Genomic DNA, 25,811 nt, shown 5'->3' with positions numbered 1-25,811 from the left:
ATGAGAAGTATCAGGAGGGATGTTGTAGAGGATGGTATAAGGATTTGGGACCCAAGGGTGGATGGGGATAATAGCCTCACTTATAATGTGCAGATCTTGGACTAATCTATAGGATCTGGAGGGCTTCCTTATTGGAAGGGTGGGCATGTTACATGGGGAGTTTATAGGTATAAGGAGACCTTGACCTAAGAGTTTGATAATTATTGGTTTTATGTCTTTGCAATGAATTTCTGAAATAGGGAATTGGGGTCTGCAGGGGTATTGGTTAGGGTCCTTAAGGGAAACGCGGATGTGTGGGTGGTGTGTAGCCACAATTGGGATTGAGGTGTCCCAGACAATGAGGCTGACCAGAATGGGAAGGGTGGGTGGAGCACATCCAGGAGGAGAAGGAGGGGCAAGATGGCCAGCAGAGGCCAGAAGGAGTGAGTGGGAGGCTAGAGGTTCTAGCGGGTGGGGAAGGATGGTTATGGAGGCACCAAGTTTTGTTAGAATATCTTGACCTAGAAGTGGGGCAGGGCAAGATGGGATGATAAGGAAAGAATATGCAAATATTATACCTCCAGCAGAGCAAGGAAGGGGCAGAGTTTTATATGGGCAGAAGGGAGAGCCGTCAATTCCCATAACAGAGACTGATGAGGGAACTGTTAAACCCAAGTGGGCAGGCAGCACAGAATAAGTAGCATCCATGTCCAAGAGGAAGGAGATGGACTTACCCGCTACCTGGAGCATGACCCTGGGCTCGGCGAGGGTGATTGGGGTCCCCAAGTCAAGGCATTGTCAATCTTCTGCCAGTCCAAGAAAGTCAGGGATCTGGATAGCTGGTGGGGCTGACCCTCCATGAGGAGCCGTAGGGGGGTAAGCCCTGTCCAGGACAATCCAATCCCCAGTGACCCACCTGTTTGCATTTTGGGCAGGGCTTAGTTGGAGGTCTCGGGTTGGGGCACTGGCGAGCCCAGTGGCCTTCCTTGCCACATCTGAAGCAGGTTCCCGGAGGAGATGATGGGAGGTTTCGGGTTCCTCCTTTGACTCGGGGCTGTAATCCAGCTGGCCGCAGGGCTGCTACCAAGGCTTGGGTTTGGAGGGCCACCTTTTGTTGGAGGTGTTTTTGGTGGGTTGACTCTGCTGCCTCTTCTCGGGCATTAAAAACTTTAATATGTCATTTTCATCAAGTCCTGTATAGGGGTTTGAGGACCGTCTTCGGCCTTTTTTTAGTTTTTCTAATATCTGGTGTGGACTGAGATATAAAATGTCCAGCCAGGATTGCTGCCTCAGCGGGGGAGGTGGGGTCTAATCGGGTATACTGGGCGAGGGCCTCCTGGAGGCAGTTAAGAAAAAGGGCCGGATTTTTGTCAGCCCCTTGGGTTATTTTGCGGAGTTTGTCAAAATTTACAATTTTGTTGGACACCGTATTCATGCCCTGTAGGAGGCATTGAATCATTAGGTCTCTCTGGCAGTGTCCTGGAGCTTCGGGTTGGTAGTCCCAGTTAGGGTCATGGTCGGAATTGCTTCTTCCCCAACTGGGACTGTGGGGTCAGCCAAGTGAGTGTGATCAGCATAGTGTCGGGCTGCCGCTTTGATGCATTCTCATTTCTCAGGGGTGAGGGTGGAGGCCATAATGATGAATAGGTCATGCCAAGTTAAATCATAGGCCTGAGATAGGTAGTGGAACTCTTTGGCATAAGCAGAGGGGTTGGTGGAGAAGGATCCCAGGTGCTTTTCTATCTATGATAGTTCCTGGAGGGAGAAAGGAACATGGACTCCGACCGGTCCTTCCACTCCAGCCACCTCTCTGAAAGGACAAAGGAGAGAGGGTGGGGAAGGGCAGTGTGAGTGGGTGTGGGAGGCTATTGTGGACATTGAAGGGCAGGGAGTGGGTGGAGCAGAGGGAGAGGGAGGCAAGGACAAAGGAGGAGGCTGCTTGGGCAGGGAAGGCTCTGCGGGTGGGAGAGGGGGAGGGGAAACCGGGTAGGGTGATGGGGGTGATTGTGGTCGTTGGGGAGGAGGGGCAAGGAATTTGGTGGACTCAGAGGAGAAGGGTTAGGGTATGGGGAGGGGATCCAGAGGAATTGGGTGTTTGAGCGAGAAGGATCTGGGAAGGAGAACATTGGAGGCACAGAGAGGGACGAGAGTGCAGTTCCCAGAAGGCCTGCACATATGGGACCTCAGACCATTTATAGGTTCGACAGCAAAAACTGTCAAGATCAGTGAGGATATTAAAATCAAAAGTGCCCTGTGGAAGCCATTTTGAGTTGTTGTCTAAGGTATATTGTGGCCATGCCGTGGTGCAGTAGAAAATGAGCCACTTGCATCAGAGGTCTGGAGAGTCCCAAATTTTGGAAGTTTGAGAGGAGACAGGACAAAGGAGTTCTTGAGTCCAGCTTGGATTGGGAGGACCCCATCCCGAATTGTTGGAGGGTCTCAACCTTTAGGGAAGCATCCCTCACTAAAAGAGGAGACCTGGTTCAGAGGAGGCAGCCTGGGTAGAGGAGACATCTCTCCCGGTGCCCAGGTGTGAGAAGCGGAGGGGCTGATCCTGGCACAGCCATAACTAGGACAAGGGCCCGAGGAGGAACTAAACAGGGGGAGGAGACTCACCCAAGCTGAAGCCTGAGTGTAGATCTGGAGAGGAGGAAGGGCCTCAAGCCAGGGCCTGGCCCAGGGCCCCGACTGCCTGGAGTCGGGTAAGGCACACTTCCTCCCGGTTTCGGCACCAAATGTTAGGTCAACATGGATGGGAAGGCCAAATCAGAGTCAAATGACAAGGCAAGTAGGCTTTATTGAGAGCGCGCTCTTGGGTGAGGTTCACATTCCCCAAAGAACAGGGCCAAAAAAGTCACGCCCAAGAAATGGCAGCCTAGTTTTTATAATCTGGGTGAAGTCAAGAGCTTAGGGTGTTACGGAATATGGGATAGGTTGAGGCCTAGTGAAGGAGGGGCTCAGGGTAATGTGGACCTATAGGATAGGTTGAAACCTATTGCCCACCGAGTGGGGGTTGTTGTGGTAACCATAGGGGGAGGAGGAAAGGGGAGGGTGATTGCCCCCCAGCAGGAGTTGCTGGCTGTGGGGGAGTTGCCTTGGCAACTAGAGGGGGAAGAAGAAGAGGGAGGGTGGAATGGAAAATCCCTGATCGCCATGCAGTGGCTGCCCACCGGCCAATCACCTATGCTGAGAAAGGGGCTAAGAAGTTGCCTATTCATGGCATTCCACTAAGATAACTCATTAGGAAGGAACAACAGGGGAAATGCCAGTTAGACACTATCCTAATCCTATCTGTGTCTCATTTTCATAGCCAGACACCTAGAACAAGTTTTCTACACTGGTCTCCATTTGCTAACCACCTCCCCTCTCCCCAGCCTACTATAGTTGATGGACACTCCCTAATTGCATGTAAACTGATCCTGTGAAAGAACTCTTTCTGAGTCTTATTTTACTATCTGCTTTCATCCATTCATTTAGCTATTTATTATAGGCACTTGAGGAAATTTATAGTTTACCACCAGAAGTACTTAATAAAATCCACCCTTCTTTCTTTTTTTAAAATTTTATTTATTTATTTATTCATTTATTTACATGTGCTTATATTGTTTAGGCCATTTCTCTTCCGTATCCCCCACATGATCCCTCTCTCCCTCACCATCGCTCACTTCCAGGCAGAACCTGTTCTGCCCTTATCTCTAATTTTGTTGAAGAGAAAACATAAGCAATAATAAGAAAGACAATGCATTTTTCCTAGTTGAGACAAGGATAGCTATACAGAGAGATTTATAACACTTCTCTTCCTTGAACCTAAGTGCCTTCCTCTCTATGTCTCTGGGGGTCCTTCTTCAGGCAGATCCATCAGCTTTTGTGCCATATCAGGAGATACAAACATTGCTGCTTGAAGGAAATTTGAGTTCTGTACAAAGACAAAAATACAATTGCAATATGAAGTAATGTTTTCTATAATGAAGGCTAGACACAGTATAAGGAAGACATAGCTTTCTAATCTTATGTCTAATACATATGTCTGGGTACCTTCTCCACACTAGAGTTGGAATTCTTGGTCTCATGCTTTCTCTCCCTACAGAAAAAAGTTTTTGAAAACATGTTCTTGTAGGTTTTGTAGTTGTATCTAATTGGTGAGCTAAGTACTTTATTTTTATAAATTTCAGTCCTAAGTATAAATTATCTTATTTCAAAATATTAAAAAGAATCTTGAAATACTTAAGTTTTCCTGGGAGTAAAATAATGATGTGCAAACAGCAGGAACAAGAGCAGGCAATCTGGAGAAGCCAAGTTACACAGAGCTTTATGCATATTTTGTGCTGATGAAATTTAGATACTATCTTATAAAGTGTAAAACCTGAAAAACCTGGGGTAAGATAAGAAGACTAAGTATACCTGGCAGCAAATTAGTGAGGTACAGGATGGGTGACAAGATAGATGCTAAAAAGATGGGGAGAGTATTTACTACAAAAGTTCAAGTAAGAGGAGACATACAGCCATGTATGGTGGTGCACTCTGTAATTCCAGCACTTAGGAAGCTAAAGAAAAACTATCAGAAGTTTCATGTCAACCTGACATAGGGTGGTTCTATCTCAAAAAAGAAAAAAGGAACATGTCAGAATTTATGCAATGCACAAAACGACAAACAAGTAAGTGATAACAGAGGGAGCTACCTGGCCTCTGATATTTACTTGTTTGAGAAAGGGTAACAGAAGGAAAGAAAACTAGAATAGCCACCATATTTAAATAAAAGAGTGAGGGATAGAGATGTAGCTCAGTGGCAGAGCACTTGCCTAGTGTGTAGAGGCCCCAGGTTCAATCCCCAGCATGACAAAAAATCATAGGAAAGGGAATGGAGTGATGGGAGAAAATCATTCAATTTGTATTATCTAGAGATGTGGAAGTGAACTGCTTATGTGAAATCTAGGGAAGTCATGCACTGGTCAATGAAGACACCTTGGTCTGGATCTCAGAAGATAGGTCAAGGATAGAGATAGACACATGAAAGTTATCATTATTAGGTGGTAAATTAGACTATGAAAATGGCAGATTTGAAGAGGTAAATACACAGAGAAAGAAAGAAGACAATTAACAATGCCAAGACTCCCTGGCATACACACACCATGTGTATTCCATGCACACATGGTAACAGCTCTCTTCTCTACAACAGAATGGGGACTCAGGAAGCTTCAAGATTTGCTTTGCAGTTTCTTCTGACATAGGAAGCCAGGACAGAAAAGAGGTGTGGCTGGGGTAGAGGTACAAAAACTAAGAAGGTGCAATTGCATTATAGAGCAATACTGATGGCCCAGCAGATACCAGACAACCTAATTCATAAAGGCACATTTGTAACACTTATCTATCTTACTTGTAGCTATCTTTAGTTCAGGGCTATATAATTTGAGGATTTAAGGCTATGTACTGTGCAATTAAATTTCTAACATTTTGTATCTAAAATAATAAAGCAGCAAAACTTTAAAGTTTTGTACAACATATTAGCAAATATAGTTATTTACAAAAGCTATCACAGACCACCACAAAAAACAATCTGACTAGGAGATAATTTCTAAACCACAGTTACATTTGTTAATATTTCTATTGAGAAAATGCTGAAAAACAGTTTTGTAACAATACAACTGTCTTAATTAGAACACTTTGCAAACAACTTAGGTTAGGTAAACAATAGTAAATGGAAAGAAGAAATATGAACTCTTGTGGACTACCATTCTAAGTCTAAACACATTTCCAAACATTATTTTCCCAAACTATATTGTATAGTTTTCATATAATACTAATCTCCTTAAGCTGTTTTAGTATAAATTATGCCTTAGAAACAAAAAGATTAATAATTAGGTATAATTCTGTTTTGTCTTACTTCCTTAGCTTATTTTGCAGTGATATTACACTCTTGCCCAGTGCTACATACTATTACCTATATTTTTCCATTTGTATATTAATAGAATATTCTTAAGCATTTATTTTAGGGTATCTATATTCCAGTTCTTCAGCTGTGAATTCCATCTGATGCATTCTTTAAGAAATAGTGCCCATTAACTTATTTATAACTACTTCGTCTGCCACTTGATCCTAAAGCAAGTTGAAAGGACAGATTTTTTAAAATAATTATAGCTAAAATAATAAATATGCATTTGTTTTCTTTAGGTTTCAGTCATTAACTCAAGAGAAATATTAAATGTATGATATAAGATGTTACTGCATTCAATCTGAATCATAAAAATATTGACTCTTTCCTTTTTGTCCCATGTGGGGCTGAAGTTTGAACCCAGACCTTCATATGCACTCCACAAATGCTCTGTCAATGACCTATAACACTCACTCTGAATCATCCTTATGCTGGTGCCCATGTGATTGTATAATTCACACAATAACAAAATTAATTAGAGATGTTAAAATAGAACAATATAACACAAGAGCAATTCAAGAATATGGTATTATTTTTGTATTCCAATTTTTCTTTTCCTTCACATAGTCTTACTTTCTGCCAACTATTCCTAAAATATCAAATGATTCTCTAATGAACATCATTACTCTGAAACATCAATTAAGTTATAATGATGATGGAAAATGAAATATTTAAATGAAAAATAAAGGCCATCTATCCTTTATAAATCCACAAAACATATTGCTAAAAGTAGATGAAACAAATACAATATGAAAATCCAAAACAAAATTTGCAGTGAGATGAATTGAAGCATATTACAGATAAATTAACCTGCAACAATGGAATGATTTTGGTAATTCTTCCTCAACATCATAACTTGGTCTTTATGCTATCTCATGCTTATAAAAACTTTCGACTTGTCAATGACCTACAATATTCTCTTGTAAATATCTAATGGTGGTTTGTACTTCTTCAATTTTGTTTTGAAAATTCTTAAGGATTTACATGTGTCTTGCTCCCTTTTTATTGAGAGTAACTCATGTTCCACACTTGGACTGCTTCCTTTCATATGAAGGTAATTCAGAGTCAGTTTTCTCTGTTTCTTCAATATCATTGATCTGTATGAATATAAGGGAAGGAAACCTAAAACTTGAATGTGTTTGATGTGCTCACTGTAGAGGAGTGGATATAGTAATACTAAACTAGCTGAATAGGCTGCTATAGATGAACCAATGTGGGTTGTAATACACATGTGCATGGAAGCAACTCTAGGAATCTCTATATATGTATCTATGTTTATCTCCATGTAGCCAAAAAACCCCTATATCTTTCTTATTATCTCTTATTTTTCTCAACAAAATTGAAGAACAAATGTGTGGGGTAGGGAGAGGTGCCCCAAAAAACATATACACATGTGAGTAAATGTAAAATCAACAACAACAAAAAAAGAAGAGGGAAAAAATGAAACCAAAGAGAGCAGCTTTCTAAAAATAATAATAATACAGTTTGGTAAGAAAGGATATAGGTCAAGAATATTCTAGCACAAAGCCATGTGTAAACTGTGACATAAAATTAGTTGCAAAACATTATAATCTACAGCAAATTTGTAAGATGTAGTCCATTGAATTACTCTGAAACTCAACAAAATTAAAGCCAACAGAAATAACACAATTGTTCTCTTCACATTCATCATTCTTGACACAAAGCTCTGCATTTGACCTTAGGCTTTCATTTTGCTACAATTGTTTCATGTCATTCCTTCATAAAATGGCTCAAAGCTACCTCTTAGTAGAAAGTCTCTTATCCCTTCCTCTCATTTTCAAAATCCATAATATCTAAGGACGTTTCAAGGACAAGGCATTGAGGTATTTAGGACTGCATCAATCATTGCTTCCCAGAATAAGACTATGAAATTAAAATGCGAATTAATGAATTTTTGTGAAAACATTTCATTAGCATATATTAGATGTAAGGGGTGAAGGGTTTATTGCAACACTAAAGCAATCTCCAATAAATAACCTAACCTTATGATGTATTTCAGGTTCTCAAAAAATCAAGGATAAGCCAATCCCAAATTCAGTAGAAGGACAGAAATATTAAGGATCAGAACTGAAATTAATGAAATGGAAAATAAAAGAACAATACAAACAATAAGTAAAACAAAGAGTTGGTTTTTTAAGGTAATAAATAAAATTGACAAAAACTTAGAACACCCAAATTAATAAAATTAGACACAAAAAGATAACATTATAAGAGATACCATTAAAATTCAGGAAATCATTAGGGAATGCTTTGAAAATGTATTGGTCAAATAAATTTCAAGATCTAGCATAAATGGGTAACTTTCTTGACACATATAACCTATCAAAATTGAACCAATAAGATACAAATAACACAAACAGATCAACAGCAAACAATGAGATTAAAATGGTAATTAAAATCTTCTTAACAAAGGAAAGCCCATGACCAGACAAATTCACCACTGACTTTTATCAGATCTTGTAAGAAAAACTAACAGCTATGCTTAAACTATGCAACAAAATACAAACAGAAGCAACAAATAAAAATTCATTCAATGAAAACAAGGTTAAGAAAACTGGATAAGGATACAACAAAAGAAAAAAACTACAGGCTAAGATCCTTAATGAACATAGTTCCAAAAACCGGTAAGAAAATACTTACAAACAGAATTCAACAGCACAGTAAAAAAGTCCAGAGCCAATGGGCAACAATGATTATGATGACTACTCCAAGGAGCTGAGCCAGTTCCACCACTCTAAGGACAGCCAAGGTCGAAGGTTAAGTTGGGGCCATGGCCAGGGCTTCCAGAGGCTGAGGCAAAGGGATGGGCAGCGGCCGGGGTTGAGGTGGCAGCCAAGGAGGAGGGATGAACAAGGGTGGAACGAATGACGACGACTTCTATGACGATGACGAGGGCGATGGTGGTGGGAGCTACCCGAGGAGCAACCAGACAAGCTCCACCAGCAGCAGTCTGACAGGAAAGGCAAAGTCATCTGCAAGTACTTCATGGAAGGGCGGTGCATGTGGGGTGACTACTGTAATTTCAGCCATGACATGTAACTGCCAAAAAAACATGAGCTGTGCAAATTTAACATCACTGGTTTCTGAGCCAGGGAGAACTGCCCATACTTGCACGGTGACTTTCCGTGTAAGTTATACCACACGACTGGGAACTGCATCAATAGTGATGACTGCATGTTTTCCCATGACCCTCTAACAGAAGAGACCATAGAGCTTCTGGAAAAGATGTTAGCTCATGAAGCAGAGGCAGGCACCGAGGATGAAAAGGAAGTGGAGGAGCTGAAGAAGCAGGACATCAACCCCTTGCCCAAGCCACACCACAGCGTGGGCCTCCTGCCCACACCCTGGCGGCTTCCTGGCTCCCCAGCCCCCACCTCTCCCAAAGTCTGGCCCATGCATGGGGGACCCCACCTACCCTGCTACCTCCTCCTCCGCCCCCTGGGCCCCCCCAGATTCCCATGCAGATGCAGGAGCCACTGTCGCCACAGCAGCAGCTGCAGCAGGACATGTACAGCAAGAAGATCCCCTCCTGGTTTGAGATTGTGGTGCGGCACACTGGACAGCAGGCTGAGACGCTGACTGTGAGGGTACCAGGACCTGGTGAACTCATGGGTCCCGGGCCCAACATGGGAACCCCAGGGCCCATGGGAGACCCCATGCACCCCTATATGCATCTGGACATGCACCCCAACATGCCAATAGGCCCTGGCATGAACCCTGGCCCAAAAGATGCCCCATGGCCCTGGAGACTCCCCGCACTCTGGAATGATGTCCCACATCCCGCCAGCCCAGAACTTCTATGAAAACTTCTACCACAGCAGGAAGGCATGGAAATGGAGCCAGGACTCCTTGAGTACACAGAGGACTACTGGCACTACAAAGAGCTGCCAGGGCAGCCTGGGAGCCCTTCTTCCTGAGCACCCTCTGAAGTCTTACAGCTTCTCTGAGGGAGGACCCCAGGCCGTATGAAGCCAGGCGCAGGTGTCCCTGAGATCCTGCCCTCAACCCAGAGGGCTCTGTACCTGAGAATCCAGCAGAAGCAGCAAGAAGAGAAGGAAAGAGCCAGGGCTGAGAGCAGGAAGCAGGATCAGGATAATGAGGAAGGGGACACTGGAGAATGGTATTCAAGTGACGAGGATGAAGGTGGGAGCAGTGTCACCTCCATCCTTAAGACCCTGAAGCAGCAGACATCCAGCAGATCCCAGGCCTCAGTTGGAGAACTGAGCAGCAGTGGGCTGGGAGACCCTCGCCTCCAGAAAGGACACCCTACAGGAGGCAGGCTGGCTGACCCTCTCTTCAGCCGGGATCCCAGAGTCTTTCACCATGCTTAGGCTGCTGGTGGCTCAGGCCCTGGGGACACAGGGCCCTCTGACCCTCAGCTGACTCACTCCACCTCCTGCCCACCTCCAAGCCTGAAGGCAGCCTGCATTCCAGCCTCGCTGGCCCTGGGAACTCCAAGGGGTCTGCACCGCCTGCTGCAAGAAGGAGGAAGGGGAGCGGGCCCTGCTGGAGAAGGCCCTTAGCATCTCCTTAGACCCCTTTTTCCTGGGCACCCACTGTGGGACCCACGGTCACAGCTGCAGCAGTGTATTCACATCAAGAAGGAAGTGACCCTGAGCAAGCCAAGTTTTGCCGTCACAGTGCTCTGGAACCCTGAGGACCTGATCCCCCTGCCCATCTCCAAGCAGGACGTGGTGTCCCTCATGCCTGCCACCCTGCAGTCCCTTCCTGCCTTGGACCCCAGGCTGCACCACTCTACCGCCGCAGGCCCCCCAATGCTCTGCAGCACCGGGGCACCTCCATGGACCCCAGCGCCTCTGGCTCTAACTTGCCTGACTTTGAGCTGCTGTCTCGCATTCTCAAGACTGTCAACGTCAATACTCCTGGCCCGAGTGACAAGCCCAGTGACCCTAGGGTATGCAAAGCTCCCACTGACCCTCAACTGCAGAAACCAGCAGACTCTGTGGCCTCTTCCTGCGCTACCAAACTCACATGATGGCTCATATCTGTGATCCCAAATAGATGAGAGGTGTAGGTAGGAGGATTGGAGTCTAAGGCTATCCCCAAGTAAACCTGTGAGGCCCCGTCTGAAAAATGATTAAAGCTAAAAGAGCAGGATGCGCTGCTCAAGTGGCAGATTTTCTACATAGCAAGACCAAGGCCCTGAGTTCAAACAGCAGTGCCTCCAAAAACAGAGCACAGGTGAGTCAAATCACACTATAGTAACAAAATCAGAATGGTACTGGCCCCAAATCAGACACAAAGAACAACATAGTAGAATAGAAGTTCTAGAAATAAGCCAAATCAGATATTTCCATCTTGTTCTTGACAAAGGTGCTAAACACTTACACTGGCAAAAAGACAGTCTCATTTCCACGTGGTGCTGGGAAAACTAGATATCCATATTCTCACTGCTAAGTAAACAGAGGGACTCCTACATACTCTTCTTTGACATTGCCTTTAAAATCGTGATTTTGAGGAATATGCATTTTACCATTATAAGTATTCACAGTTTAAATCTGTCATATTATTTCCCAGAATTTCACACTCCACAGGACTAAGAAGTTTTCTACCTTAAAAAAAAAAAAAGAAAAACAAACGAGAAGGCAACTCAACAATTTCAGAAGTCCCATTCATATCTATAGTATATATGTTCAAACACTTCTTCATAATGTCTCCAACTGCAGATTTCCCCAAATCCATGTTCTCATTCTCTAGATGTGAATTTGCTTCTATTATTGCTGATTTCTTTTCTTATGAGCTTATGGCCTTGTTTTCCATTTTTTAAAATACCTGCTAAGTATCCCATTTGACCTCTTTAAAATTCTTTTATTTTCTCACATGAATGAACTGCATACCAGAGACTGACTGGGCCACCAAGACCTATATTAGGGAGAAAACAGACCAGAAATTTTAAAAATGAGCAGTTTTTATATGAAGTCCTATATATTTTCAGATTCACTTATTTAGTACAGAAAAATGTCGAGTGACTGCCTACAATGTAGACACATTGTACAAAACTCTGCCAATAAAACAGATGAGACACTGCTCTAGTTGATCTCACAGTATAATGGAGAAGAAAGACAAAAAATGACCATTATAAATTCAGTTACATGCTTTAAACAGTGTTCTGTGACCACCTAAGGGAATTTAACCTGCAATGAGCCCAGAATGATTGTTCTGAGGAAGAGACAGCCACACTGAGAAATGAACAGTGATAGGAATTAACAAGTTAAAGGGTGAAGAGCATTCTATCTGATCTACCAAATTCTGAGAGTCTTTTGCGTGTGATTCTATCCCATGTTTGAAAAACAGTTACATTCCTACCTTAAGCAACTAAACCCAAAACCTGTAAAAATACATGAAAAAAATAATTAGGATAATGGATTTTAAATTATGGAGACATTGAAGTATAAAACCCCCAGTATTGCAGCTCCCTGTCATTACAGTTTGAGACTATGACACAAGGAAAACAAGTGAGTCAAAGTCTGGTAGGCTCAATGAGATGAGGGATGAAGGATCTAGCGAAACCATGGGAGGTCAATGTCACAAGACAACAGTACAGAGAAGATAGCAGTACAGATAAAGAATGCTGGAAGAAAGCAGAGGACTCATTTTGAATGTTTAGCAGTATAAAACAACATGTTTGTCAGAAAAGTTTCTGAGGCTGAGAAAAAACATTATGTAACAAGATTAGAGGAAACTCTGAATAGTGCTCACACAGTTCCATCATCCCTGACAAACTCATAACACAGAATAAACAGAATATTCTTATCTCAGCAGTGGGGCAGGAGTTCCAGGCTAAGCACTATCCTAAATCACCTATCAAATCATATGGACAAGTTGAGAAAGGACCAAGCTGCTTAAAATTAATTTAAAATATTCCACAATATAATTCCATTGAGAAATGGAGGCATGAATGATATTCCTTAAAACCAAATTGTACTCATGGAGACACAAACTGGTAAAAATCAAACAATACAATGAAGAAGACACAGGTTTGAGATGAGCATAAACTTGTATGAAGGTTTTGAAAAATTTTTAAAGATTTGAAAAAATCCAAACATTCATAGAAGACCCACATAACATAGAAATATTTTAAAATAATTAACAAAAGTGTCTGTCATGGATCTGTGCAACCTATGTAGAAAATGGTCTACTTTATCATTTATTAACATAGAATATACACAAATCTATTCTGAAAAGTTAAAATGGATCAGAATGTATGTACACACACACAAACACACAGTGTTCATGGCATCATTTGAAGACAAGAAAAACTTAAACAAACGTGAAGATTTCAAATTGTATCACTGCAGTACTGGAATAATATGATAATCTCCTATTTCTATTGTGGTGAGTTCAAGCTTTTATAATCACCCACTCAAGGCTTATAATGCAAAACCATATCCATGTGAGCAGTTTATCTCACCAGTACTGCTCAGTGTGATTAAATTGAGTTTTCACAGTTCTCATGTATTTTCACTATCTGTTACACATTTAGCATGTACAAACCTGGGTTAATAGGCTATTTATGCTATAATTAAGTTTATTAATTTTACACTAGGTAATAAATTTTAGGAATGCAACCCTTACACATGCAAATTTTGGGCTGCCAAGTGTTTGGAATAGCTAACCCCTCACTGTTACTGAAGAGTCAACAGTATATAAATAATCATGTGATAAGAAAATGAACTGAAACTTTAAGCAAAAGTAAGTTTGTCAGGTAGGTTTAAAAAGTATGACCCACTCTATGTGGCAATAAGAAATACACTTTAAATATAAGGACAGAAGTTGGCTAAAAAGCTGAAAAAATATACCTTACTAACACTTGATGAAACAATGTTAGATAGGAATATCTATGTAAATATCAATGTAGGCATCAGAGAATATCTATGATGAGTAAAACAGTCTCTATTGATAATAGGATAATTGATTAAGAGTGATTAATTGATTATGCATCCAATTATTACTTCAAAATGCAAGAACAAAAACTGATAGAATTACAAAAGAAGTAGACCAATTTCCAAGTGTCATATCAGATTCCACTACCACTTACTCAATAAATGATAGAAAAATACATAGATCATCTGCAACAATATCAGACTTAAACAAAACCATACTTCTTTAAAAATTCTTAGTTGCATATTTAAAGGCTATACAAAATCTTAATAAAAAGATTAAGTCAAAATAATTTAATCTATGCAAAATATTTCCCCTGATCAAAAAGAGACTTGGAAATCAATAACAAAATAACTCTGGAAGACACCTGTATATTTGAATACTAAGTAACTTTTATCTAAATAACACTAAGTCACAAAAGGCAATGAAAACAGAAATAAGAAAGCATTTTAAACTGCGTGAACATAACAAGATATCAGAATTTGTGGAATATTCCTATTACAATATTGAAAGTTTAGTACTGAATATTCCTATGGGAAGAATTGTAATTCTACAGCCATGATTTCTACCTAATGACTGAGAAGAGGCCAAACTAAGCAAAAAAAAAAAAGCAGAAGAAGAGAATAAACATTTAGTGTGTGCCTTCAAAATTCATTTGCTCAAATCTAATCACAGAGTGATGGCATTAGGAAGTAAAGATAATAAAGTAATGGAGGCAGAGCATTTATGAATGGAATTAGTGCTCTTAAAAAAGAGATACTAGAACTTTCACTTTTCACGAATGTTTTTTCTTTATTGTTGTGCTTTGGGGGGGTATATTGTGGCATTTATAAAGGTTCTTAAAATGTATAAATTATATCATACTTGAATTCACCCTTTCCCACTGCTCCCGTTTATCTCCCCATCCCCTGAGTCATGGCACAGTTTCAGCAGGTATAATTTTGCATTTACAAGCATATATACACATTTTCTGTACCATATTCACTCTGTTACCTCCTTTCCCCACCATCTCCCCTCTCCCATGGTGTCAACCCTCTCACCTGGGCAGAACCTGGACTGTTCTCTAATTTTACAGATGAGAAAAAAGAAAACATGACATTTTTTGCTAGTTTGAGATAAAGATAGCCACACAGGGATTTTCCTAGTGATATTTCCATGCTTGTATGTGTTGTACCCCACAATTGGTTTGTCTCCTATAATTATCTACATTCTACTTTAGTCCCTTTCTTAAGGTGTTTTCAGCCAATTTAACATTTGTATATTCATTCATGTATTGAGAATATATCACCCATATTCAAGTTCTTAGTTTCCTTCTTTTACCCCACCCTTCCTGTGCATGACCTCCCCTTTGTGTGACAAGTGTTTTATAATATTGCTGCATTTGTATTGTCTACATTGCACATATGAGAGAAAACGTGGTTTTGACCTTCTGTGTCAGACTAATTGCATGTAAGATAATGTTCTCCAATTCCAATGATTTACCTGCAAGTGACAAAATTTCTTTCTTCTTTGTGACTGAGTAAAATTCCATATTTGTATACAAATACCACATTTTATTAATCCATTTGTCAGTAGTGGGGCATCATAGTTGTTTCCTTAGCTTAGCTGTTATGAGTAATACTCAATAAACGTGAGTGTGCAGTTGCCTTTGTTGTAACCTGACTCACATTCCTTCAGGTTTATCCCCAGAAGTGGTGTTGCTGGGTCATGTGGCAGATCTATTTCTAGTTGTTTAAGGAGCCTCCATTCTGTTTTCCATAGTGGTTGTACTAGTTTACATTTCCACCAGCAGTGTATGAAATGTTCCTTTTGCCCCACATACTCACTGACATTTGTTGTTTCTGTTCTTGATGGTAGCCATTATAAAGGAGGAGAGGAAGAATTTTGATATGGTTTTGATTTGCATTTCCTTTATGACCAGAGATGGTGAGCATTTTTTCATGTGTTTTTTTCACCATTTGGACTTCTTCCTTTGAAAAGCTCTGTTCAGTTCATTTGCCCATTCCTTCACTGGGTCATTGATTCTTTGACAGTTTAGTTTTTTGTGATTTTGTATATTCTGGTTATCAGTCCCTTCTCTGATGTATAGCTGGCAAATATTTTCACCCATTCTGTTGGTGGCCTTTTCAACTTAGGGACCATTTCTTTTGTTGTGCAGAATCTTTTAATTTCATATAATCCCATCTGTCAGTCATTTCTCTTAGTTGCTGAGCCACCTGAGTTCTACTGAGGAAGTCCTGGCCTATGCTTATTGCTTTCAGTGTATTCCCTGCTCTTTCCTATACTAGCTTCAAGGTTTCAACTCTTATGTTAAGGTCCTTAATCCACTTTGATACTGTAAAGGGTGACAAACATGGATCTGGTTTCAGTATTCTGAAGGTACATATCCAGTTTTCTGCAGATAGTTATTCAGTTTTCCCAGCAACATTTGTTGAACAGGCTGTGTTTTCTCCATTCTATGTTTTCAGTGCCTTTGTCATAAATTAGGTGAGCTTAACTGCAAGGATTCATATATGTTCCTCTATTCTGTTCCATTGGCCTGCATATCTGTTTTTGTGCTAGTCTGTTGTTTTTATTGCTATGGTTCTGTAGTATAGATTGAATTCAGATATTGTGATAACTCCTGCATTGCTCATTTTGCTCAATGTTATCTTAGCTATTTGTGGTTTTTTTGTGTTTCCAAATGAACTTTAGGGTTGATTATTCATTCTCTGTGATTTGTGCCATTGGAATTTTGATTGCAATTGCACTGAACATGTAGATTGCTATTCATAGTACAGCCTCTTTACTATATTGATTCTACCAATCCATGAGCATAGGAGAGATTTCCATCTTCTGTAGGCTTCTTCAATTTCTTTCTTCGGTGCTTTATAGTTTTCCTTGTAGAGGTCATTTATATCCTTTGTTAAATATATTCCTTGGTATTTTATTTTTTCTCACTATTGTAAAACAAAATTTTTCCTATATTCTTTCTCAATTGGTTCATTGTTGGTGTATAGAAATGCTACTGATTTTTGTACATTGATTTTGTATCCTGCAACTTTGCTGAAGCTGTTTATGGTGTCTGCAGGTTTTTTGGCGGAATTTCACAGTTTTTTTGTTATAAGATCATGCCATCTGCAAAAAGAGATAGTTTAACTTCTTCCTTACCTATTTGTGTTCCTTTAATTTCTTCTTCCTATTGTATTGCTCTAGCTGGGATTTCCAAAACTATGTTGTGTAGGAGTGGAGTGGGCACCCTTATCTAATCCTGACTTTAGGGGAAATGGTTTCAGTTTTTCCCCATTAAGTATGAAGTTGACTATAGGTTTGTCATATGTAGCCTCTGTTATGTTGAAATACATTCCTTCTATTTCTAGTTTCATCAGAGCTTTATCATGAAAGTGTGCTGAATTTTATCAAAGGCTTTTTATGCATGTACTTAGATGATCAAGTGGTCTTTGTCGTTGCTTCTGTTACTATAGAGCATTGCATTTAATGATTTGTGTATGTTGAACTATCCCTGCATCCCTGGGATGAGGCTGAGTTGGTCATGTTGTATGATCTTTTTTATATGCTCTTGAATTTGGTTTGCAATTATTTTATTGAGGATTTTCACATTTATGTTCATAAAATATATTGACCTATAATTGTCTTTTTTGTTGTGTCCCTGCCTAGTTTTGGAATGGCTTTATAGAAGGAGTTTGGAAATGTTCCTTCCCTTTTTATTTCATGGAAATGGCTAAATAGTGCTAGTATTAGTACTTCTTTAAAGGTCTCCTTTTCTGGGAGAGTCTTTATTGCTGCTTCAATTTCATGGCATGCTATAGAACTATTTAGGTGATTAGTATCCTCATGGTTCAATTTTGGATGGTAACATGTATCTAGACATCTGCCTGTTTCTTCTAGATTTTCCAACTTACTTGAATATAGGTTTTCAAAGAGGTTCTTGATGATTCCCTGGATTTCCTTGGTGTTCATTGTTATCTCTCTTTTTGGTGTTTGATTTTATTAATTTTGGTCTTTTTCTGTCCTCCTTTTAGTCAGATGTGCCAAGGGGTTTGTCAATCTTGTTTATTTTCTCAAAGGAACAGCTTTTTCTTTCATTCTTTGTATGGATTTTTTGGACTTTACTTCATTGATTTGGGGCCATATTTTTATTATTTCTCTCCTGCTGGTTTTGGGTTTAGCTTGTTCTAGTTTCTCTAGGAGTTTGGGATGCAGCATTAGGTCATTTATTTGAGGTCTTTCTATATTTTTAATATAAGCACTTGAGGCTTTAAATTTTTCTCATAGGAATGTCTTTGTTGTGTCCCATAGGTTTGGTTGGGTTGTGTTTTCATGTTCATTAAATTGCAGGAACTTTTTTATTTCTTCTCTTATTTCTTTCATAACCCACTGATCATTGAGCAATGTGTTGTTCATTCTCCAGCTGTTTGAGTATTCTGCTCCTTCTTTTATTGTTTGAGTTCTAATTTCATTGCATTGTGGTCAGACAGTTAATGAGGTTATTTCAATTTTCTTATATTTGTTGAAACACATTTTGTGCCCTAAAGTATGATCTATTTTGGATAATGTCCCATGGGTTACTGAGAAGAATGTATATTGTGTTATTGCAGGATGGAATACTCTGTAGATATCTGTCAGGTCCAGGAGATCTATGGTATCATTCAATTTCAGAATATCTTTGTTGATTTTTTTTTTGTCTAGGTGACCTAGTTTTGGTGATAGAAAAGTATTAAAGTCTCCCACTATGACTGTGCTGGAGTCTCATTGTGATTTAATGTCTATTAGTATATGTTTAATGAACTTGCTTACACTGGCATTGGGCACATGTACGTTGGTAATTGTTATTTCCTCCTAGTGTGCTTCTCCTATTATTAGTATGAAGTGAGTTTCCTTGTCTTTTCTGACTAATTTAGGTTTGAAATCCACTTTACCTGATATATGTATTGCTATTCCTTCCTGTTTTGCGGGGGCATTAACTTTGTAAATCTTCCACACTTTTGCCCTAAGACAGATTTTGTTTCTGTCAATAAGGTGGGTTTCTTATAAACAAAAGATTTTGGGGTCTAACTTTTGAATCCAGTTTACCAAATGGTGTTTTTTGATGGGGGAGTTGACTCCATTAACATTCAGTATTAACATTGAGAGGTATGTGGTAATTCCTGCCATTTGGATGTTTTTGTTGTTTAAGGATTTGCATGTGTACAGACAATTCTATACCACTCTATGAGTACTTGTCTATTTTTCTCATGAGGTTTAATACTTCCCCTCCTGTCATGGTTATGTTTGTTTTCTTCTTCTGTGTATATGATTCCCTTCTGAATCTGCTGTAGTTGTCATATTGTAGTCATATATTGTTTTACTTTCTGGATATTATGGAAGGCTTTTATTCCACTGTAGATTTTGAATGTTACCTTTGCTGGGTACAGTATCCAAGGACTGAAATTGATTTCTTTCAGTGCTTGAAATATTTTACTTCATGCCCTTCTTGCTTCTAAGGTTTCTGTTGAGAAATCTGCTCTTATGTTGATGGGTGTACCTTTATATGTTAATTGATTTTTCTCTCTTACACCCTTCGAAATTGTTTCCTTGCTTTCTGTGCTATTTGTTTTAATTTAAATGAAATACTAGACATTTTTTCACTACGTTTTCCATGTGAGGTCATAGCAAAAAGGTGGCCATATATGAACCCAGAAGCAGGTCCTCACCAGATACCAAATCTACTTGTGGTTCGATTTTGGCCTTCCTGGCCTTCAGAACATTGGGAAATAAATTTTTTGTTAATATTTAGTGTTTTGTTACATTAGCCTAAAAATGACTGCAACATCAGCAATGGTAAATTCAATTATATAAATAATAGAAAAATATACAGCAAACTAATGAAATCAAGCATTTTTAGTAGATCAGTGAAATGCAAACATTTAACTAGCCATTATGCAAAACAATCACCTTATAGATGAAGAGTATAAATTAGTTGTGCCAGAGCTATTGATGAGTGTGAGAGTGCTGGGGTGGTCAAAGTCTCATGTTTAACAGATTAACAAACTAAAATTATTCTTGGTTGAAAAATTACTTCAATATTAATCATAATAGATACAAGTGTGGATTTATAATATTCCTACAACAACAAAATGATCACTGTCTGAGGTGACAGATATGCCAGTTACCCTAATTTGATTATTACACATTAGACATATGAACAGAAATATCACACTGTTCATCTCCATATGTACAATTACTATGTGTAAATTAAAAGAAAATGTGTAAAACCCCAAAAACATTATTTACAAAGTTATCAAATATATGAACCATAAAAATACCTCATAAAATATGTGAATATTTATGCAATGCTTAGTTTTGTTGGTATAGGGGTAAGAACTCAGGGATTCACTCTTGCAGAGCAGGTTCTCTACTATTTGACTGTCTCCAGCATACAAAGACTTATGAACTAAAACTACAAAATATTATGGAGAAAAATAAATGCAACCTATATAAATGAAGATAGATACTGTTCAGGAGTCAAAACGTTGACTATTTAGAGGTTAATTCTCCTTAATGTATTATCTAATTGCTTGAAAAAAAGATGAGAAGTCTAGTTTTTAATTTAAAATCATTTTCTAAAATTGATATGGAAGCCTGGGTTGTAGCTCAGTCTTAGAGTACTTACCCAGCATGCACAGGCCTTGGATTTAATGTCCAGGACTGCTAAAAATAATTATATGGAAAAGCAAAAGATCTGTAATAACCAAAATAACAGTGAAAAAAACAAGAAAAGGTGTGACAAGAGGGTGTATTTTGTATGTTACAAATCAATAGTAAATAAAACCGTGTGATGATGGTGTTAAGAAAGATACACAAATAAGTGGAATAGGAAGGAGTATAGCTGACCAAGACCAGTCAGAGAAAAAGTAAAAGACACTATCTAAAATATAACTAAGGCAGAAAAGGTTGGAGATATGCTTCAAGTGGTACATCATCTACCTCGGAAATATGAGGCTATGAGTTCAAATACTCAAGCACTGACCCCCAAAAAATCTCAACTTGATTGGATGTCAAGCAATTTTAAAACTTTCAATGTATGTTGACAAAAAAGGCTTTAAAAATACTTTTAGTTGCAGCATATGTATGTTTTGGGCAAAATAAAATGAAACCACATGCTACATAATTAATACTTCTGGTCAGTTGGGGAAAAGTCACCACATAAAGTCTTTAAGTTCAATATTTTTTTTCATTTGTTATTCCTAGGATTTCATATTCCTCACTTCCTATTGGTTGAATATGAAGGATGGTGGTAAGGAGGGTAGGCCTGATATAATCATACCCCTTGCCCACGTGAGCCTGGGAGGTGAGTAATCATCAGCTGGTGAATCTGCTGCTTTAGTCTCTTGTCCTCTACACCAGGACCTGTACAATTTGCTGCCTCCACACCCTTTTGTCCTTCAACAACATCAACCCCACTGTCTCTACATTTCCTACTGGCTGCAGAGATTTCCTGGAACTTCTTATTGGCAGCAATATATCTTCCTTGACATCATTCCTCTTGATGAATCCATAGTCTTTTCTTGCATTGAATAGTATTACTGTTAACCAAAACTTCCTTACTATGACCTTCCTGTTCCATCTGGCAGTCACAGCCCAGTGGAGCCACATAGACCTCCAATACAGGCAGGATGGCCAGGCTTCTCCTGAGCAGCACAGAGTGGTGGATGGCTGTATCTTAGCCTCTCTGCTCAGGACAGTAGTAGTGCTGTTTTCCACTGCTACAACTCTGGCTCCGTGCAGGGTAATATGGTGAAAAGGCCTGCATTGTAATGCAGGTGCCCAGGGCTCTGTGGTGCACTCTGCTCCCACTAACCATCTATATTTTTGCTACTGCTTTTATTACAATACCTTGTTCTTTTCTTTAGTTGTACTTTTTGACACCAAAAACAAAAACAAAAAAATAATTTCAGGGAAATTTTGAATACTTAAAATATGAATATTGACTTTCATAAAAAATATCTACAGTTTTGATTGACTTCTATTCATAAGCTTTACAGGTTATTTAAAGTAAAATCACATTTCTCAAAAAGAATTAAATGATAAATAATGGTAAACTTACATAAAACAATTGTACTAATATAACAATTAATTTAGATACAAACTTTCTGTCAATTAAGAGAAAAAGAAAAGCATGATGTTAGTGTTATTATTGATAGAAAGAAATATGCCAGGGTTTTTGTTATTGTCACTTAAACAAGAAAACCCACAAACATTTTATAGACACTAAATTTTATTCAGAAAATATTTTGTAAATCTTCAGGTGAGGGAAACCCGTCTGAATATGATATAGGAGTTAGCACTCCCAGGATCTTCTATGCAAGTACTCTATACTATTCTAAACTGTACATGTGTTAAACTCATTTGAATTCTTACAACATCTGTGTGAGGTACATATCACATACTGGATAAAGGAAAGATCTAGGCAAAGAAAAATAGACAATAAATTTGCCCAAGCCCATTCAGCCAGCAGTGGCAGACTCACAATTTAAACCATGGATTCTCTCTTCACACACATGCTTAAAAACATGCTGTGAAAGAAAATTTATCTTCATGGTGTTTAAGTGATACACAAGCAAACGTAGCTACTAAAAGAAAAAGAAAAAGATTACCATTTCATTTCTAGATATAATTTTAAATAATAACTTTTGAATGTTGTATATATTTCCAAAAACAAATAGATATTATAGCTAGGCCTTTTTAAAATACCCCATTCCAATAAATTAAGATGTAGACAGAAAGAGAGGGTCAGGATAAAATTAGAAGAAGGAGATGGTTAAACTTAAAGCAAGGAGAAGAGATAGCTGGGTTTTAAGCAAGAATTCAGCAAGATCAGATTTGAATTTTTAAGTATTCATAATTCTTGCTTCAGGGTTAGATCAGTATTTCACCAAGTAGAGATGATAGTAACATATCTGATCCTGGTGAAGACACCAGTGAAACAGAGTGAACAAAATGCCTGGGAGTGCCATTCACACTGAGCAAAGTGCACTGGTCATGTAGAAGTCACTTCTACATATCCCAGAGTTTTAGAAGAATATTGGACATGATATTCTACAGAGGCAATGAAACAGCTTTATAGGCTCAAAAGGAGTCCTGTAAAGATGTTTTGGAAATTGTTTTATCATCCTAGGTTGGAAATATCTAAGCCTTCTCGAAACAGGCAGTGAACTACAAGAAAATTACCTCCACTGAAAACTGCCTCTCAAACTCTATTAGGAAACAGAGGGGAAAATGGAAATTCCAGGTTAAAAAAAATTTCAAATTTCAAGTTTTAAAATATTATGAATGGTCCACATGGCTCAAAGTCTTATTTGGCCATCTATATCAAAAGCATTTATAAGGTAATAGAAATTAATGCTTACAAAAGAATAGGAATCACTGTGTGAAAGGTCAAAAATGTACTAGTTGTTCTCATTATTTTTTAAAATTTTATAATATAGTTTTGAAAAATTTTATCACTGTCAATTTTCCATTTCAACCTCAAGGACAGATATGAAAAAAATTACTGATGTGTTGAAAATAGACTTCAGTTTTAAGATATTTACTTTAAAATCTTGTTTTAAGAGTAGGGCTCTGGGGCAGAATTATTTAATTCAATTGAGTATGCCTAAGCCATAAGTAAATGAATTAAACTGAGCAGGGATGTGGATAGCAGGAAACAGGATTAAAAATAAGCAAGATAATAATTTTTCTCATGGATCCCATAAATAGTAAAAATGAATAATTCTCACCTCAAAAATGCTTTACTCAAAACCAAGAAACACATTTAAGTAGAATAAATACAGAGAATTACTACTACCAGTGTCATGAGGAGTGCTGTACTGCACAGGAGGCCAGTAAGGTGGAAACTTCAAAGAGTCCTCAAACTCTTCCTGACTATTGTTGTTTGATCAAAGAAGAAATACCTTTTAATAAGCTTTACACAAGTATTTTTATTGATACATAGTATTCAAAAGATAAACCAAAGACAAATGAAAATAAAATATTCCCTAGTTTTTAAGAACGATAATCCTTTCTCTTATCTAAAATAATTTCTATCTTCTAGTAACAGCTCTAAGATGATGTTCATAAACAGGTAATTCTCTTTAATGTGGGGTTAAAACTTACTTCGCAGCATGGGGAACAAGGAACTAAGTCTATATTTTATCAAGCCACTCCCTGCCTACCCCAACGAACTGGTTTATCTTAAGTGGAATACCAACCAACCAAAAAGGTTTACCTTAGCATCAACTCATAAAAAATTCTTGTACAAAAACAGACAAGAAACATCAATACAGAAACAAAATACTCAAGTATTTAGCCATTTTTTTTAACAAATAACTTCAGTAAACAGCATTGTAAATAGTGAAGTACTAAAATTAAAATGCACTTAAAACAGGAATGTGAATAGTATGAAACAGACAAGCAACGCTAACAGTGACTGGGAAGCACACAAAGGTCTGTTAAGGCACCAAGTGAGCTCTTTCAAGATCCAAAGATGCACTGACAGTGATGTTTTAAAAGAAAAATATCATACAACCGTATTTCTGCCATCAAATGAAGGCATACTTTAGTGGATAACAGACATGAAAATAAGGCATTCTGACAGAGTACAAAGTAGAATTATATGGGAAGAGTAACAGGAAAAAAGACAGTAACTTGGAGAAAATTAGGAATACTTTCACAGTGAAATTGATTTCAGATTTATTAGCAAAAAGTATATGAATATACACAAAGTTAAGGTACAGGGAAAAGAACAGCACATTCTATAGAAATATATAATTCACAAGGTTTTAAGTAAGGTGTGGGGGGTGTGTTTTGAGGTGTCAGAAAAGAAGAGACAAAAAGAAGGCATTGCTAATTTATCTCTAAGGGAAAGAACAGTGGCTAAAGCCTGGATGCTGTGTGGCACCAAATGCTCAAGTGTGGTTTCTGCCCAGCAGCTGTGTGAGTACCAGCTGGACGAGAGAATAAACCATAACCCTCACCCTCCCCAACATCCAATTTAATGAGTTATTTCTGATCATGAAGGAAGTCAGCGTTCCTTATTCAAACATCATACCATCTGGATGAAAAAATCATCAGAATCCCAAATTCTAAATTGTAAGCCGAACTAGAGTTACTTTATTATTACACAGACATTTTAAAAGGAGACTCAAAAAAACACATCCTAGCAACTATCTTCTTAGAAAGTCAGAGTGCACATTATTTCCATCCTCTTCTCTGCCCATGAAGTCAGTACTGCCCACTCTTTTAAATAGGTTGGGATAATAAAGTACAGTTTTCTTTTGAGAAAACATATTGGGTAAATCTAATATTCAGTACATAAGAATTATAAGGGAGGGACAAAAACAGAAAGCAAAATATAAAGAAAGGAATTTCTACTATTATTAATGAGCCCATAGTGTAATTAATATAGAAGTCACCATTGCAGTAGTTTATTTTGCCACACATGCAAATATTTTGTTATTTCAAAACCATCCAAATTTTAACATGCAAGGTTAAAAGTAAAATTAAACTATATGTATTGGGCATCAGTTTAATTGGTGATAAGCTAGAGTAATTCAAATTAGTCTCTATCATCAGAGTGTAACCATAATCCACAAAAACCCAAAGCTTATTTAAACCTAGCAAGTAGGATTATATTCTGAGGTGAGACTCTGTCCTCTGGAGATGGTCAGCCTCATGGTAGAATAGCTGGTAGTGGTGACTGTACAATCATTTATTAATGTAAAACCTTAGGTATCCAAAGCAAACTATGTGAGGTCTGGGATCCACATTTAAATTTGCAATGTGTTGGGGAGGATAGGCTAATTTATCCTCCCATGAACCCACATGGTTGTTTCATATGCCAAAATAATTGCAAGTGCCTACTAAGGACTTAATTAACTAGCAAACTTGGTCCCATTATCAGAAAAGTGCTTCAAGAGACATGATTTGTTCCAATTTATCATCCATTAATATCTATTAATAA

The 25,811-nt window shown here is 38.4% G+C and overlaps 1 pseudogene; it reads left to right on the top strand.

The window, feature by feature from the left end:
- Positions 1-685: 685 nt before the first annotated feature.
- Positions 686-10,925, top strand: LOC109677074 (zinc finger CCCH domain-containing protein 4 pseudogene; annotated as a pseudogene).
- Positions 10,926-25,811: the final 14,886 nt, after the last annotated feature.

Source organism: Castor canadensis, chromosome 15 (assembly GCF_047511655.1).
Source record: "Castor canadensis chromosome 15, mCasCan1.hap1v2, whole genome shotgun sequence".
Lineage (NCBI taxonomy): Eukaryota > Metazoa > Chordata > Mammalia > Rodentia > Castoridae > Castor > Castor canadensis.
The sequence above is the reverse complement of the archived record's forward strand: the minus strand, read 5'-3'. Positions and strand labels throughout refer to the sequence as shown.